Source organism: Petaurus breviceps, unplaced genomic scaffold, assembly GCF_028583685.1.
Source record: "Petaurus breviceps papuanus isolate PSGF00001 unplaced genomic scaffold, PetGlider_PUasm1.0 140, whole genome shotgun sequence".
Taxonomy (NCBI): Eukaryota; Metazoa; Chordata; class Mammalia; order Diprotodontia; family Petauridae; genus Petaurus; species Petaurus breviceps.
In genome coordinates, this window is record NW_027185698.1 from 50,601,342 (window position 1) to 50,618,973 (window position 17,632).

Consider the following 17,632-nt stretch of genomic DNA (forward strand, 5'->3'; position numbering starts at 1 on the left):
GTTGGTCTTAAGAGTAATTCCTGACTCCCTCACATACAGAAACAGAACAGTATGAAAACAGCAAGGAGGAGGTAACCATGGAGGATTTGATCCAGATACTTGAAGAGAAAGGTGAGTTCAGAAAAAGGGATTCAGGGTTTGGGAATAGAAGGAGTTGGGGGACTTTCTTCATGATGGGAAAGAGGCAGACACTTCAGAGGAGAATGTGTTAAGGTGGAGGAATGGTGTCCAGGTGGGAAGAGATCAGTACCCTCATGCTGTGATCCCAAGCTTTGCCTTTCTTTCTTCAACACCCTCATCTTCATCCCTGAATATACACTTCCATCTGCCTCAGCTCCTGTGGTTCTGGTCCTGTGGCCATGCATATACGTGGCTTATCAGAACACAGTTATCCTCCTCTCTATCCTCCCCCATGTAACAAATGAAAAACCTTCAGAGACAGATTTTCTACATAATAATCAATTTATTAATTAGTCTAGCTAACAATAAATTGATGATCAACTTCCCTTGATGGCCAAAGATCCCAAGTGGAGACACTGAATACCTTAGATATCTTTGTAAAAGGGAATGCCCCTGACGAGTGGCATTAACCGTGATTGGTAGACATTTAATGAGGTAGGCTAGGAGTCTTCAGCTTCTCCCACTGAGAATGTGGTTTGATCACAAGCCACTTCCAGAAATCTGGACATGGGAATCCATCTTCATCCAGAGCATTGTTCTTGGTTTTCTCCTTCATGAGCTGGGTCACCCTAAACTTTAATGGAAAGGTACAATGATAGGGCTCCTTTTTCTCTGGGTAAGAACTCATCTAGACTGGATTCTTTTTACACTATGGACAGAAGTAAGGTCTCCTACTTGGGAGAGGTACTGGCCAGTATTGAAGAGTGTGTTACTTGAGGCCTAGATGACAACCTCATCAATCAGTCATATCCTTGTAACTTGTTACAGAAACTTTTTTACAGAGACTGACTTTTACTTTTAAATGAAGAAATATAGGAGAAAACCCTGTATCCCAAAGTAATCATTGGTTATTAATATAGTAGTAAAATAATTTCTGTTACCCATTATATGTCAGTAGCCATATGTGGACATACCAAAGTCAGGACATAAGTAGGCAGGCTAGTTCTACAACAGATGGTTTTTTTTTCCTGCCCCTTCCATTAGTATAGAAAAATAATTGTAATGATAATAGCTACCATTATGTGGCAGGCACTTTATAATTATGATTTTATGCTTTATTCATAACATCCTTGGGAGGTGCTAGCTAGTAAATGCCTGAGAGCAGATTTAAATCCAGTACTTTCTCCTCTGCCTCACCTAGCTGCCTCCATACAGGGTGAGATGGGATGTAGCATACAGGAGGCAGAGTCTTCAGTCTTAGGGTATAGTTAGCTCTTGTGGATCCATGACACATCCTTCTAAGCACGTCCTCTCCAGCCCTCTGTAGTAGCATACCCTTAGAAAGCATGGTGGGAGGAACATGTTTTAGTGGATGTTCCCATGGTGGGATGGTAGAGGGGCAGACCAGTCACCTCAGTCTTTTGTGATGTGTTTAAGATCCCACAGCTAGTTAACTGATGATAATAGCTAGCATTTGTGTTTTACAGTTTACAAAATATTTTTAGACTTACAAAGGTCTTTACGTATTTAAAGATTCTGACTCTCACAAACAACCCTGGGAAGTGGATATTCTTTTTTTTTTTTAAAGCAATTGGGGTTAAGTAACTTGCTCAAGTTTACACAGCCAGTTATTTCTGGGTGTGGTGCTAAGTATCTGAGCCCGGATTCAATCCCAAGGTCATCCTGACACTGGGGCCGGTGCTGTTACTTGCTGAGCCACCTGGCTGCCCCTAAGCAATTGGGGTTAAGTAACTTGCTCAAGGTTACACGGCCAGGTGTTTCTGGTGGGTGCTAAGTATCTGAGCCCGGATTTGATCCCCAGGTCATCCCAACACTGGGGCCGGTGCGTTTACTCGCTGTGCCTACCTGGCTGCCCTGGAAGTGAATATTCTTATGATCTCCATTTTACAGATGAAGAAATTGAGGCTGAGAGAGGTTAATAGGTAGGATTAAAAGTCACACAGCTATTAAGTTTCTGAAACTGGATTTTTGAATTCAAGTCCTGCTGACTCCAAGTACAGCACTCTTTCTAGTATGCTGTCTGAGCTGGCAGGATTTTGAAGTCTGCTGACTTTAGTTGTGCTTTCTTTCTCTTAGAGTACCTTTATCCCTGTGAGAGTAAAGCTAATGTTTTATGTTTACGAAGATGTTTTCTGCTAAGAGATTACTCTGTGAGCCAGGGAAGGAAAATAGCAATTATTTTTTTCTTTATTGAATAAGAAGTGATAGAGACATACTTAAAATCACACCACATGTGGGGTCTGAGCTATGAATTCAGATTTCATTTCCTGATTCCTAGACCAGGGATCTGTTTCTTGAAACCTCCTAGGACTATTTGGAAAGAGTCAAGATTCCAGGCAGCCATACCCATGGATCTTTTCTCTTAAAAGGGAGGACTGGGACTATTTCTGGGCTCTCTTTTACCTCCATCTTGCAAGAGTATGGTGGTCATACTCAACAGAATAAGAAATTTTAACTTGATGAATTTGGGGATTTCAAGGCCATGGATGGTTTACAAGTCATGGCCCTTTTCCTAGCTCTGCCTTTGCAGGATTCAGCCCTTCCCCATGAGGGAGATGCAGAGAAGGGCTCTGGGATCCTGATGACCAGGTCTCAGGTGAGTTGGTTTCTTCTATCTCTCTTTACAAAACAGCTTGACTCTCACTGACTAGAAACATTTCCTTCTCTTATCTAGGAACTTCCCTATTCAACAAAGTCCCATCCAGGCAGGGTTCTCTTTTGCCTCAGGAGACTTTAACCTATTCTGGTGAATGAAGAACTTACAGAGAATATCACCTAGATTTCACCCTACACTTCTACTGTTCTCTCATTCATTCATCCAGTTTGTTATTTAGACTTCCTGTGTTCTCAGTACTCTGAACTAGGACTAATAAACAAAACACACCATTCTTGAAACATCAAAGAGCTCAGTCCTATTTGAGAGCTTCTTTCCTTAATGTATCTGTGATTTCATTGGTGTGCACACTCCCTCCATTAGTGCAGATTCCAACCTTTCTTATTCTAGGGACTCTGAAGCCCATCCTTCCATAAATATCCATAGAAAATCTACCCAATGTGCTGAAGACCTTCCTCTGGTTATTTTACCATCTTAGAGATACCAATATAGTATTTGGGCTCTGGTATAATGGAAGACCACTGGATTTGGAGTCAGAAGACCTGGTCTGAATCCTGACTCTGCTGCCTGTGGAACCTAGGTAAGTTACTTTACTTTTCTGAACCTCAGTGTCCTCAGTTCCAATGAAGGGTTGAACTAAATGATACACAAAGCCCCTTCTAGCTCTAAATCTTATGATCTGTCTTTCATTTTCACTACCTGAGCAGTCCACCTCCTTTTCTGATCATCTATGCCTTTGGCGAGGTCTTCTACATTTCATCTCAGACACCAGTTGTGGTTAGTAATAGGCTGCAGGCTATCTATCCCCATCATTTTCTGAGATTACTTGAAATCTTAGTCCTCTGAAATCATGGTGGTTCATTATTTGCAGTCATATAAAAACATCACTGGAAGAATAACGACATTAAAGAGATGGGCTTTTGTGTAAGTGAATAGTTTGGGATCATGAAAAGTGCTATATTGTTTCCCAAATGTAATTCAGCCTGACTACTTTCTATTCAGTTTTGAACCCAGTTCAGCTCCCATCTTTAGCAACTGTTCAAGATACACACACACACATTCATAACATAAATGTGTGTGAATGATTTTACAAGTTACCCATGCAGCTGCATGTTATAATTTGAGCAATTTGTATTTTTCATCCACTTGATTTTTCCAGTGTGGATGGTAAGATTGACATTTTGTATCAACATGGATTTCACTGAGGTGGCTTTGTAGTGTCTTATGGCTCAATATAGGTAGTACAATGTTATCAACAAACAGACATATTTGGAGAACCTCTTCATCATTTTAGAATCCCTTTGTTTGGGTTCTATATAGGAGAACTTCCATGATACTAATGAGCACCTTAAATGTTATACTTATTGTTTAATGTTAATAATCAACAGGTTATTGAATGAAATTATCTCTATTATACCTGTCAAATTTTTTTACAATTTTAACATATGCTCTTTAGACACTTTGAGGGGAACCCTTCAAGGCTACATTTGTTCTACTGAATCAGACATTTAAAAAATCTAATAAGAAACACAATGGAATCTTGTATTCTTTACACTTCTCAATTAAATTGTGATCATAAAGTTGTGATTTGTGACAAAAAAATCATCTGCAAAAGCAGGCTTGTTCTTCAGCCTGCTCTTGATAAACTATGGACCATTCTCAGGTAGATCTTGTAAAAATAAGAAAGCAGATATATGGTTCAATAGTTGTTAATGGCTTTTTAGTTATTTTTTTTTTGATAGGAGTACTATCTGTGATTAGAGATAGTGTTGCATGGTGGATAGAGGAGCAGCCTTGGGATCAGGATGACCTGGGTTCCAGACACAATTCTTGGCACATACCAGCTGGGTCATCCTGAGCACTCAATAAGTAAACTCCCTTACATGATCTTTTTCATGCCTTTGGAACTTTCTCTTTGAGATATCTTAAAAATTGATATCCAAGTTTGTTTTCTTTTAAATTATTTCACCTCCTGTGCATATTTGTTTTTCAGAATGTAGTTAGTCAGGTCTAACTGTCTTTTTATCAAGTACCAAGTTGATAGAGTTAAACTTGATGATTGTTGTCACTGGTGATGGAAATGGGTCATTATACTCCAATAGATCTGTGCTCTCATTGAATCAAAAGTTCCTGTCAATGGTGCAGCTCACAACCCATTCATACCTCTCCATCTTGGGCAATTTTTGACTCTGTCTTCCCTCTGCCACAGTGGGTCTCACCTTTTTTTTTTCACATTGGGAAAATAACAGTTGTGAGAAGTAGCAAAGGGGTAAGTTTCCACAGGACTATAAAAATTGCTGAAATGAGGCTACTGATAAAAGTAAGCAGTCCAGTCAGTAGCCTTGGGAAGAAGTTGGATTCCAAGTTCCCATAGAACTCCTAGATAATACTAAAAGTGAAATGATGTAAAATAAAAAAGGAGTTGGCAGCAGCAGGTGGATTTGACCAATTAGAAAGCAGAGAATGATCTTGGGACTCGCAGGCCCAGATAAGGACACATCAAGATTAGACTGGTGGGAGGCGAAGGTCAGTATTCTGGGGTTGTTGTGCTTGCTTAATGAACCTTATGTATTATGTATATTATCTAACAGAATTAGAGCCTTATTAGTAATGTATGATAATGGGGAGGTATATGCAGAAGAGAATGAACCAATCAATCTTCTGAAGGGAGTGTTTGCACCAAACTACTGTATAAAACTTGCTTGGCTTTTGTCTCCTGCACTCCTCCTTCCACAAGAAGGATGGAGTCCACTTTTGGCCAGAAGTGATCAATTCCTTTGGATTTCTCCCTAATAAATTTCTTTTGATATCAGATTTTTGGTATCAATTGTGTTTTTGCTTTTCCAAGTTGGCATTTCCAACACAGTGGAACACTCTAACTGTCCACTGGTCATCCCTTACTCTTGACATATAACCAGCCCATCTTCTTTTCCTATAGTATTCCTTGAAGTGATGTCTTTTACTCCTTTCCTTATTCAGAGTTTGTCAATTACCTACCATGTACCTCTCCATTGCCTTGTGTATGATAATCATTTTTGATTCTTTGGAGACTATTGCATTCCATGTCTAGCTGCCATATACTGCTAGAATGTTGGTAATAAAAAGCCATTTACTTTCATGGGAAATTTGGGGTCTTTACAGGAGCTGTGTACCTTACTGAAGGCGATCCAGTTGACTCACCTCTTGTTCAATTCAGTTCTAGGTCCAGCTTACTCTCTCTCTCTCTCACTCTAATGGACAAGCTCTACAGATTCTTCCAGGTCAGGGAAGGTAAGAATCTTCTTTGTGTGTTATTTCTTTTATATATAGTAGGAGGATGTCAGTAATCACATCACCAGACCAAAGCCTTTATTTACAAATGAAACAAACTTTTCTGTTCTAGCTGCCTGTATGACCAAGATTATTGGTTAGCAACATCTCCTAATTGCTGTGTGGCTTTTAAGCCTATCTGCTTGATGGAGTTTGCCTAAATCCAGGTGATATGCACATATCACATACAATTCCATTTTCTTCCTGGGATATAAGGTTATATCTCCAAAGCTACACAGAGTAGCATTCCTATGGCCCAAAGAACTACTTAACCATAGCCATTAGCATCTTCAGCTTTTCTCTGCCTAATCTATTCTCCTCTCCAACTTTTCTCCCCACAAGGGGAAAAGTGACTTCAAATTTTCCCTATTCTCAAATCAAGCTCTACATCCTTAGACAGATTAACCCACTTTAGGGCCTGATTGGAATTATGATATTTGGTTTCAGATTCTTTGAAGTACAATAAATGCCGCTATGTATTTTTTTATCAGATTTTTTTATTATGATGAGAAAGCAGGATATGGGAATTGAAGAGCTGCTTAAGATGATGTTCAGGAGATGGAATTTAGATTCTGTTGCTGGGCCAGGATAGAAAGCATCTGAAAAATATTGTGTAGAATATATTTGCCTAGAGACTTTTAAGTTCAATAAGAGGACTTCAAATTGAAAATGGAGGAAGGAGAAAAGCCCCATAGACACCTATTAAGCACAGAGTTACAAGGAATAAATAGTATGTACAACTTTGCTAGGCATTTTGGTGTAGTGGGGAGATCATTGAGTTTAGAGACAAAGGACAGGAATTTAAATCCAAGCTCTACCACCTACTATTTCAGACAAGTCGTTTGATGGTGTTGGACTAGATAGCCTTCTAGCTTTATATCTGTGTTCCTATGATATCTAAGGTCCTTTCCAGCTGTAGCTCCTATAAGTCTAGGAATAGCAGTAGAATTGTCCAATAATCTAATAGATTTATTATGCAGGAATAGTGGCAGTTATGAAAATCACATCTTCTCACTGCAATATACAAATCCTAAGAGCACAAGTGATAAACAAGTTAAGTCTCACAGCTCTTAAAACAAAGAGGTAAGTGTAACCTAATAGACTTGGAGGGACTAAGTCATTAACATATCCATGGAACGTAACTATGAAAGCCTATTCTTTACTCAAAAGGAGATTCAATGGATGTGATGAGTTAGTATTGTATATCTAAAGTATACTCCTGTGTAGAAATCCACAAATTAGAGGAGACAAGCATGGTGGAGAACATATGGGTCAGAATTGGAGGACAGAGAAAGAAGCAATATCATGGTAGATGTATATGTCATAATGTCTATCCTACAGCAGGAATAACTTAAGTTCTAGAGTCAGATCACAAAATTTGCATGGAGGTAGGATATGGGAGTAATGGAGGACAAGAGCTATTCACATACTGGAAGTTACCCTCAGTCAAAAGCAGAGCAATTAATAAATTCATGATTTGCCTTCTGTCAACATGTGTAGGAAGTAATGAAGGGAGCTGCCATTTTGGATGTAATTCTGACCATAATGGAAGAACTAGTTGCCTAAATAAAAATGGTGGGTTCTTGGGAGGAATAGACCATGCCATCCTAAAATTTATTAAGGAAATACTAGACACAGTATGAGCTATACGTTAAACTTTATGAGAATTTGAAGAAATGCCTTGCATTGTTCTCTAATTATTTAGTATATTAGTTTTCCTCCTGAGCAAAACTACTTCTTAAAGCCATATGTTGTGTCCCATATTCTTTTATCTCACCTAGAGTTCAGTACACTGCTAGACATGTTATAAATCAGTAAATACTTGTTGTGGATTACTTGTAGCCCTGAACACTCTCAGAAACACTTCCTTTAAATCCTCTTCACCTCCTCTTGCCCAAGGTTCCAAGGTCACATAAAGGAATGATCTATGGTTCAACAGAAGTGTGTTTGTCATTTCAGGAATCACTGACATTCAAGGATGTGACTGTGGACTTCACCCAGGAGAAATATAGACAGCTGCTCAGAGGGGCCTGTACAGGGATATGATGCTAGAAATTATGGAAATCTGGTCTCTTTGGGTAAGGATTGCTTCTCCTATGATTCATTTTACTCACTGAAGTGTCATTGTTTTTGCAGGTCTTTAAAAAAACATTTTACAAAGCTGTCTTCACAGTTCCATATGGGACATGGTTCCAGCATTATTTCCATTTTTCAGATGAAGAAGGTAGAAGGTCTAAGAAGTCAGTATCAAGTAGTCCATAGGATTCAGTTATAGTCCAAGGATTCAGATGCAGGACATAGGACTCTCTAAGTCCACTGTTCTTTCCATCTTCCCATGCTTCTTCTTGGATAGTCCTAATCCTTTTAAGAAAATAGAAATAGAATGATCGTGCTTCTTTCTGGGGGAAGTGTCTGCCCTTTGTGCAGCTGGAAATGAGCAGAATCATTAGTTTCATGATGTTATTCTTTTCAGTTCAAAACATCTTAAAGCTCCTGGGGCCATGACTGAATTCTGTAATGGCTCTTTATCCCCAGAACAAATCCCCAAGTCCTGTGTTTCTCCTTATGAGCAGGGCATCAAGTTTCCAAACCGGATATGATTTCTCAGTTGGAGCAAGGAAAAGAACCCTGGAAGGTAAAGAGAAAAACCTCAAGGGACATCTGCTCAGGGGAGTGAAAACTAGGTAGAATGGATTTCCCTGGGAATAAGAGTGAAAAGGAAGTAATGACACCATCATATCTGCTACATATACATCTGGGAAATGCCTGTAGATTCATTGAGTAGAATATTGGAAATTTTGCTTGGGAAGCTCTCAAGACTCCTCAGGGCTATAGAGAAGATTTGGATGAAATCCTGCATTGACCTAGCTTCACCTCCCTCGACATATCATAGAATCCTGTGACAGAGTTGGAAGAGACTTTGGGGTTATCTAGTACAATTCCTCACCTAGAACAGAAATCTCTTTTGTAATATACCCAATGGATGGCCAGCTGGCTTTTGCTTGAAAATTGCCAGTGACAAGGACTTAACTATTCTGCAAATCATTCTGTTGCATTTGGGTCTGCCCTTCTCTGAAAGTTCTTCATTTAGAGTGAAGTGAAATTTGGTTTCTGTAATTTCCACCTGCTGGCTTTATATTCTCAAGCAAGGCCTTGGAAATAGGGAAAGATGGATCCTTTCCCCTACCTCTCAAATTCTGTCCATTTGTCTCTCTTTATATTCCCAGTCTTGGTGAAATAGATGCTTCTCATCTTCACTCAAGCTATATCCTATACCCTAGATCCCTTTCATTTCTCCTTTTCTGGAATTAAAATTAATATAATTATAATTAATATGATAATCTTATAATTATTCCTTTCCTCTGTAGCATCTTCAGTCTTTTCCTGTTCACAGGCTCCTTTAGTTAGCCATCCAAATACAAACTGGCCTCCCATCTTTAAAAAACAACAAAACAGAAACAAAAAAATAATTTTAGTTTATTATCTTATTTATTTTATTTTGCCCCATTTTTTTTCTCATCAGTTTCACTGTCAAGCTCTTTAAACACACCAGCTACATCCTCTTCCTCCTTTCCTACTGCCCATTTCATCTGTTTTATTTTGGCCTCATTTTCTTTTGCCTTTTTTTGGGGGGCAATTGGGGTAAGTGACTTGCCCAAGGTCACACGGCTAGGTTTTTGTGTGTTTTAAGTGTCTGAAGTCAAATCTGAACCCAGGTCCTCCTGACTCCAGGGCCGGTGCTCTATTCACTGTGCCACCTAGCCACCCCTGGCCTAATTTTCTACATGCTGCATGTTACCCCTGTATTCTCTAGCAGAACCTATTTACCAAGCAAATCATCAGGTTTTTTTTTTTCTATCTTCCTACCTAAACTTCCATGTATTTGACTCTGTTGACCACCTCTTCATGTAGATCTCTCCTCCCATTGCTTGTATTACACTTCCCTATCCTCATCTCTTTTTCCATCTATTTCACCAGATTCTCTTTGTGGTCTCCTAACCGCAAATGTCTCTAAGGGCTATCTTCCCTATTTTCTTTCCCCCCTCTCTAGTACTCATTGTGAAAGCTAAAAATGTCCCTTCTCTGCAGATGACCCCCACTTCCACATCTCCACCCAGGTGTCTTGTGTTTGCATCTGCATTTGGATGTTCCACTGCCTCATAAAATTAAGCATGTGAAAAACTGAGTCCCTGCTGCCAATATAGCTCTGCTTCCTAACTTATTTATTTCCATCAGTGATGGCTCTGTTATTCTACCCTTCCAATCCAGAAACTACAGAGTCACACTGAATATTTTTCTTCCTTCATTTTCTTTTCTTCGTTTCCAGTCTATTTTTCATTTCTAGTCTATTTCTAAGTCCTGTTGTTCTTCCTAGGACTCTTTCCTTTCTTTCCATTTCTTCTGCCATAATTCTGGTTTAAGGGTCATATCACTAGAACTGATAGTTGTTCTGTATAAGGGTTGGCTCTCTCCTACCTTGAATCCATCGTGTTTATTCCTGTCTACTTAAAGGGGTAGAATAGGGAAGATGTTGGTTTTCAACTATACAAAGAAAGACCTTTCACATAAAATCAGGGAGTGGAAACACCAAACTCTTTGGTCTAAAGAGATTAGGAATTTCTGGTCTCTGAACCACATCCCTAAACTTGGTGGTCAATCTAAGAAGCCCCTGGGATTTTTATAGTTAAGAAAAGAAGGATATTCTAGTGTAGGTGGTGAATGTGGGAAAGCCTTAAAACTGTTCAAAAACCATATTCTGCTGAATTACACCTAAATAGAGCTTCTCCTCCAGTTCGACTTTGTGCTTCATCCACTCCATGCTTTTTTCCTGCAAATCTGCCATGGTGCATATTTTGTTCCATAGTGGCACTGTATCCCTGCTTCCTCTTCCAGATACTGCTGAGCCTCTAAGGGCCTCTCAGATTCTGCCTTCTCCATGAGACCTTCTTTGGCTTTTCCAGCCTCTCTTCATCTTTCCCTTCCCTGAACTTCAAGACCACTTAAAGGCTCACAGTACAGTGCTTGAGCATCTATTCTTTTGTTTTTCTTTCATTATCTCACATGTGTTCATTCTGAGACGCTGGAGGCAAGGGCACCATGGCATCATGGATAGGGTGCTGGATCTGGAGTCTGAAGATCTGGATTTAAATTCTGCCTTAGACACTAGCTATGTCATTACTGGCAAATCACTTAACCTGTTTCCTCTTCTGTAAACCTGCGTTTGTCATTTCTAAAATGGGGATATTAACACCACACTGCTGATCTCATATAACTGTTGTGAGGAAAATACTCTGCAAATCTTACAACTCTGTAGAAATATGTGGTATTATCATTATTATTTTCGTATATTTTCCTTCTATCTCCAGTGTCAGGTACAGTGTTAGCACTCAGGAAATTATTGATTTGCTACTCTGGTATTAGGCGAAAAGAAGGGTTCCCCCCACCACCTTAATTCTTTTATTTAGCAGGAATTTGTTGAATTCTGAATACTCTCCAAAGAGTTTACAAAATTCATAGAAATCACATTTCTCTTCAGTGAAAGAAGAAAAATCTAATTGTATTTGAGTTCTAGGTATATTTGACTCTGTTGACCACCACTTCATGTAAATCTCTCCTCCCATTGCTTATACTACACTTCACTATCCGGGTCCCTTTTTCCATCTATTTCACTAGATTCTAATGAAAATCTAATTGGAAAGACAAGACAGAGACATGAAGTATTTAAATACTATACTTTAAAGCAAAAAAAAAAACCCCAAATTCCAAACAACAGACTAAGGAACAATTCAAGGCAGTATAATAACAAGGTATAATGTATAGGACACTGGAGTTGGAGTCTGGAAGTCCTGGGCTCAAATCCCACCCCAGATGCCAGTTTTGAGACCCTTGGCAAGTCTCTTAAACTCTCTGTGCCTCAGTTTTCCTCATCTCTAAAATGTAAAGGAGGTGTGGATTTTATGGCTCTAAAGTCCTTTGAACTGTGTTCAATATGTGAACCTTTAAACAAATGATTGAGTGTCAGACTGCATACTATGGGGGATACAACCAAGAATAAGGTACCATCCTGGCCATCATGGAGCTTACTGTCTAGTAGGGTAGATTAGATGTTTACGCAAATAACTATAAATCAAATTGAGAGTTAATGAAATGAAAATATAATGTGTGACTTGAGATAAATCTCTTTACTTCCCTAAAATGTAAAGAGATGGGAGAGTATAATACAATCTCTCAGGTTCCTTCCATCTCTAAAATTCTGTGATTTTTCTGTGACAAAAATGGGCCAGGGAACTCAGGAAAAGCCTTGTGTGAGAAACTAAGACATGAGGCAGGAGAAAATTCCAGAAAGAAAAATGTTGTGAACAAAGACATAGACTCAGAAATAAACATGGTATATGTGACTTTGGTGAGTTAGCAGGAATCTCTCTGTCCTCTCCCAAAAAAGGAAGGAAAAGGAACTCGAACTACCAGATTTTATACTATTAAGCAGTAATTATCAAAAATTAATTGGTACTGATTTTAAAAATGAATAAGTAAATCATGGAATCAAATAGTTTAGACAGGGATCTCAGAGGATATTTAGTCCAATCTCTATCTATGGAGATATCCCTTCTACCACATACCCATCAGATGGTCAGCCAGCTAATGTTTGACTTCCACTAAGAGTGGAATCCACTAACCTCCTTTTCTGCTTTGGGACAGATCAAATTGTTTGTAAGTTTCCTTTTATGTCAAGTAAAAATCCACCTCTCTGCATTTTATACTCATTGTTCCATTTCTCTGGGGACCAAGCATTACAGGTCTCTTCAATAGGGTAGTCCTAAAACTTTTTGAAGACAGGTAACACATATCTTTCCTCCTCAATGCTCCCTTGCTCTCCCAAGTCCTCTCCAGACTAAACATTTCCAGTTCCTTCAGATGATCTTCAAAATGGAATGGTCTCAAGATGCTTCACTGTTCTGAGTGATAACCCTGCACTGGGCACTCAAGTTTATCAATGTCTTTCCTACTTTGTGGCACCCAGAACTGCATACGGTACTCTAGATAGAGCCTGACCAAGGCAGAGTATAGTAGGATCATATAGCACCTTCGAAATGTTGGCTGTATGCCCCTGAACACAGTCTGAGAATACATTAGTTTTTTTGTCAGCTATGACATAGTACTGACTCATTGAGCTTGTAGACCACTGTGGTGACTTCTTAAAAGATATTTTAGATGAACTGCCATAGCTAACCACGTGTCCATGATGAATTTAATTTGTCTGGGCCTGATGATAGGAATTCATCAAAGGTAGCCAGATAGTCTCTTGCTATCTCTTACTGTAGAGAATTTATGCCCATGTCTCTAGTAGCCATTTTTGTTTTGTTCTTTCCAGTCCAAAATAACATTCTCTTTGGCAGAAGAAAAAAAAAATTAAAAGCTTCGCAGCCTTGCCCTCTTGTTGCTTACTATTATCTAATCTATCCAAGCAGCTGTGCAGTGTCTTCTTTGACCTCCACTTTTTTTCTTTTTTTGGCTGGACTGAGCTCACGCTGACGCACTTCTTGATACTCCTGTTTCAGGACCCTGCAGTAATTCTGAATTCACTCTCTTTCAACTGCCTTTGCTTCTGTCTTCTGTACACAGACTTTTTGTACACAGTGCTATGTAAAATTCTTAAAATTTAAGAGGGTCAGTGAGTTTTTTATGCATCCATGTCAGGCTCTTTAGTTAAGTCCTCTTTTCTTCCTCATTAGAACTGTTTCTCTTTTGTTACTTGGGGATTTCACTCTTGGGAATCCATCTCTCCTCAGATGACTTCCCTCTGCAGAATTTTAGGTTATGGGATCCTACCTGTCCTTCCCCTAAACCAGGGGTGGGGAACATGAATCCTCAAGGCTACATGTGGCCCTCTAGATCTCAAATGCAGCCCTTAGAGTGAATGCAATTGTTGTGTGAAGTTTGTACTTGAGGATCTAGAGGGCCACATGTGGGCTCGAGGCCACAGGTTCCTCAATCTGCCCTGAAATTCCTGAAATCTCTTCTTGTAAACTCTAGGATGCATTTTAGATTTTGCTCAGGTTTTCTCTCCTCTTCTGTCATTAATCCTACTGTTAGGATCCTTACAGATAGGATAATTATAACTTATCCCCAGCCTTCACATCCTTTTCACCCCAGCAAGCACTTTGTCCTTATTGATGAGAATCAGATCCTTGGATAGAAGTTATGTCATTGCCAACTCTGAGTAACGAGATTATTAAGACAAGTCCAGAAATGACCACTATTTGCTTTACTCTTGACAGATCTTTAGCAGAAGTGTGGATAATTAAAGTCCATCACTACTGTATGATGCCCTGGTGGGTGCATGGCATTTGTTTCTCAAACTTCTTATCTAGTTCCTCCTTCTGCCCAGATGGTCTGTAATACAGACAGATGACTTCACTACCCCCTAAGCTTCCTGGATTTCCTCATATGAATATACCTTAATATACAATGTTAGTTTCTGTTCTCAAAATATTTTTTTTAAAACAAGTTCACAGGCCTCAGGTTAACACTCCCTGATGTGGACCAACTTCTTCATTTTTATAGATAAAGAGAAAGTGACTTAACCAAGATCACACAGCTAGTAAGCAACATAGCTGGAAGTCAGACCAAGGTCTTACAATTCCAAATTCAATGCTCTTTCTTTAGCCATATCCCTTGGACTTACCTAATTTGTGTAATTATTATTCTTAACCTTCCATTCTGTCTTGTTAACCCAATAAGGTTTTCTGTTTTCACCTTGCATGCTAGATCAGCCAGCCCCATTCCCTCCCATCCCCCTTCCATCAGAAGCACTTTTGGCCCTTCTTATCTTTCCATTCCTTTTCCCTTTCTGCTCAGAAGATATTAACATATGAACAAATTGTACTTATTATCAATTTAGTTCTCCCTTCTCCATCCCAACCCCTTCCTTCCTTTCAACATAGAAGAGGAGACATTGCAATTTTTATTTCTTTCAGACTTGGAAACTATGAAGGAAAGCAAGGTGCCATTTCCACAGTAGACTATTTCTGAAGAAATGTCTTCACAGGAAGTAGTAATGGAAAGACTCATAAGGAGTGGTGTCTGGTACTCCAAGTTAGGAATAGCCAGAGAATGTGAAGGCCACTGGGGGAACCAGAAGGGAATCCAAGAAAAATATTTGAAAGAAACACCCATAAATGGTAAAAACACAGTCATAGGGAAGAGAGATCCTGAATGTAATGAATTTGGGATATCCTTTAAACAGAACTCAGTCTCTATTAAGCAGCAGAATAGTTTTATAGGAAACTAATACCATAAAAGAAGTAAATATGAAGAAATCATCAAACATAATTCAGAGCTAATTAAAAATAAAAGAAAGTTTTTGGGGACAAAGTCCAATGAATGTGAGAAAGACTTCAGTAGAAATACACATCTTATTCGACATCAGAGTCCATACTGGCAAGAAGCCCTTTAAATGTCATAAATGTGAAAAAGTTTTCAGTGAGCATTCATACCTTATTAAACACGAGAGAATTCATACTGGAGGAAAACCTTATGAATGCAGTGATTATGGGAAAGCTTTCATTTGGAGAACACAACTTACTGAACATCAGAGAATCCATTCTGGAGAGAAACCCTATGAAGAATGTGAGAGAGCTTTCAGCCAGTGTGCAAACCTTATTCAGCATCAATGAACTCATACTGGAGAAAAACCATATGTATGTAAGGAATGTGGGAAAGCCTTTAGCAGAAGTACAAATCTTACTGAACATCAGAGAATTCATACTGGAGAAAAACCCTATGAATGTCAGGAATGTGAGAAGACTTTTAGCCAGCATGCACACCTTACTGGACATCAGAGAATTCATACTGGAGAAAAACTCTATGAATGTCAGGAATGTGAGAAGACTTTTAGCCAGCATGCACACCTTACTGGACATCAGAGAATTCATATTGGAGAAAAGTCCTATGAATGTAACCAATGTGGAAAAGCCTTCAGACTGAGTACAAATCTTGCTCAACACCAGAGAATTCATACTGGAAAGAAACCTTATGAATGTTATAAATGTGAGAAAACTTTCAGCCAACATGCACACCTCAGTGAACATCAAAAAATCCATATTGGAGAGAAACCCTGTAAATGTAATGAATGTGGAAAAATTTTCAGCCAGAGTCCAGCCCTTGTTCGACATCAGAGAATTCAAAATGGACCCTGTAAGTGTCATGAATGTGGGAAGGCATTCAGAAATAGATCATACCTTACTAAACACCAGATGGTATATATTAGATAAAAAACCTTTAAATGTCATGAATGTGGGAAAGCCTTCAGCCAGAGTTCAGACCTTACTTGGCATCAGAGAAGTCATACTGGAAATTATAATATCCTTGGAGTTGGACAGCTTTCAGATGGAGACCCCTTTTATAGCACAAGAGAAAAGGCTAGCAAGAAATGAACTGGCTTGGAAAGACGTTACACTTGAACAGGAGCTGCATATCTCCAGTGATTGTTCTGCTCCTACCTTGGTTTTATTGTCCTCACCTTCGAATTCATCCTGGTGCCTTTTCCTTATTCTTCATCCTGGTTTGTCCTTCCCTGAGTCTATGTATCTAACCTGTTCTGAACTGGTAACACTTTCTCTAACATTCTGTTCTGACCCCTGGATTTCTCACTGAGACTAAGATTTGGCTATTTCTGCTTTTAGTTCCAGTTCCTTTCTTCATGCAATGAAAAGTTCTCAAGTGCTGACAGCTCAGCAGGTAACTATTGCTTTGCTGATGCTGGGTAAACAGACATGGCACCACACTTCTGTACAGACATGGCTTTTTAAGGCAAAACAAAAACCAAAACACTCAGACTCTAGAAGGCCTACTGAAATACAAGACAATCCTAGCAAGCTAAGGCATTAATAATTAGTTGTACCAAATTGTTTCAATTTCTGAGCCAAGATTTGTCTTGGAATAAGTTGGTACGACTGTATGTTGGTTAATTCATGATTAGTATTGATAGCTCTCCTCTGAGATGAGGTGGCCTGGCCTGGGGGAATGTGGCATTTATTCTCTTTTAAAATCATCTTTCTGTACTTGAGCACTGATGGATTCCTCTGCCTTTGGCCAGGATGCCTGGTTTGGATCCCACCATTTTAGTACCCCTTAACTAGGAGGAGTTTGTACAAATGGGAGGTATGGCTAACCTCATCTAAACTCACCAGAATAAATACAGGCATGGGAAGAGGTGCAAACCTACCTCACATCCTGCCAAGGAATACCACAATCTTAAGACTGCTCCCTAAGTGTTGACAGACTTTTCCCAAAAAATATCACATACATATAACCTTGAAAATAGAAGATATGTTTATTGATCAGTATAGCACAAAACTTTTTTTACTTTGGGGTAGGGTTTTTTGGCGGTGCTGAAAATAAATAAAAAATGTTAAGAAAATTGTTGATATGCATGTAGAATCTGGTCCAAATATATAATCTGGGAAACCTTTATGCAAGATTATAAAAGTGGATTATGTGTTTGGCATGGCTGTTTGTCATAGTGGATGTAGTATTAGAATTGCAGTCAGAAAGACTTGGGTTTAA

At 39.1% G+C, this 17,632-nt stretch overlaps 1 protein-coding gene and 1 pseudogene across 3 annotated transcripts in view; one reads left to right on the top strand and one right to left on the bottom strand.

The window, feature by feature from the left end:
• Positions 1 to 17,632, bottom strand: part of PIGG (phosphatidylinositol glycan anchor biosynthesis class G (EMM blood group)) — a 163,623-nt gene that overhangs the window by 135,937 nt on the left and 10,054 nt on the right. The window lies entirely within an intron of this gene.
• LOC138149617 (zinc finger protein 383-like) lies at positions 2,289 to 17,632 on the top strand (annotated as a pseudogene).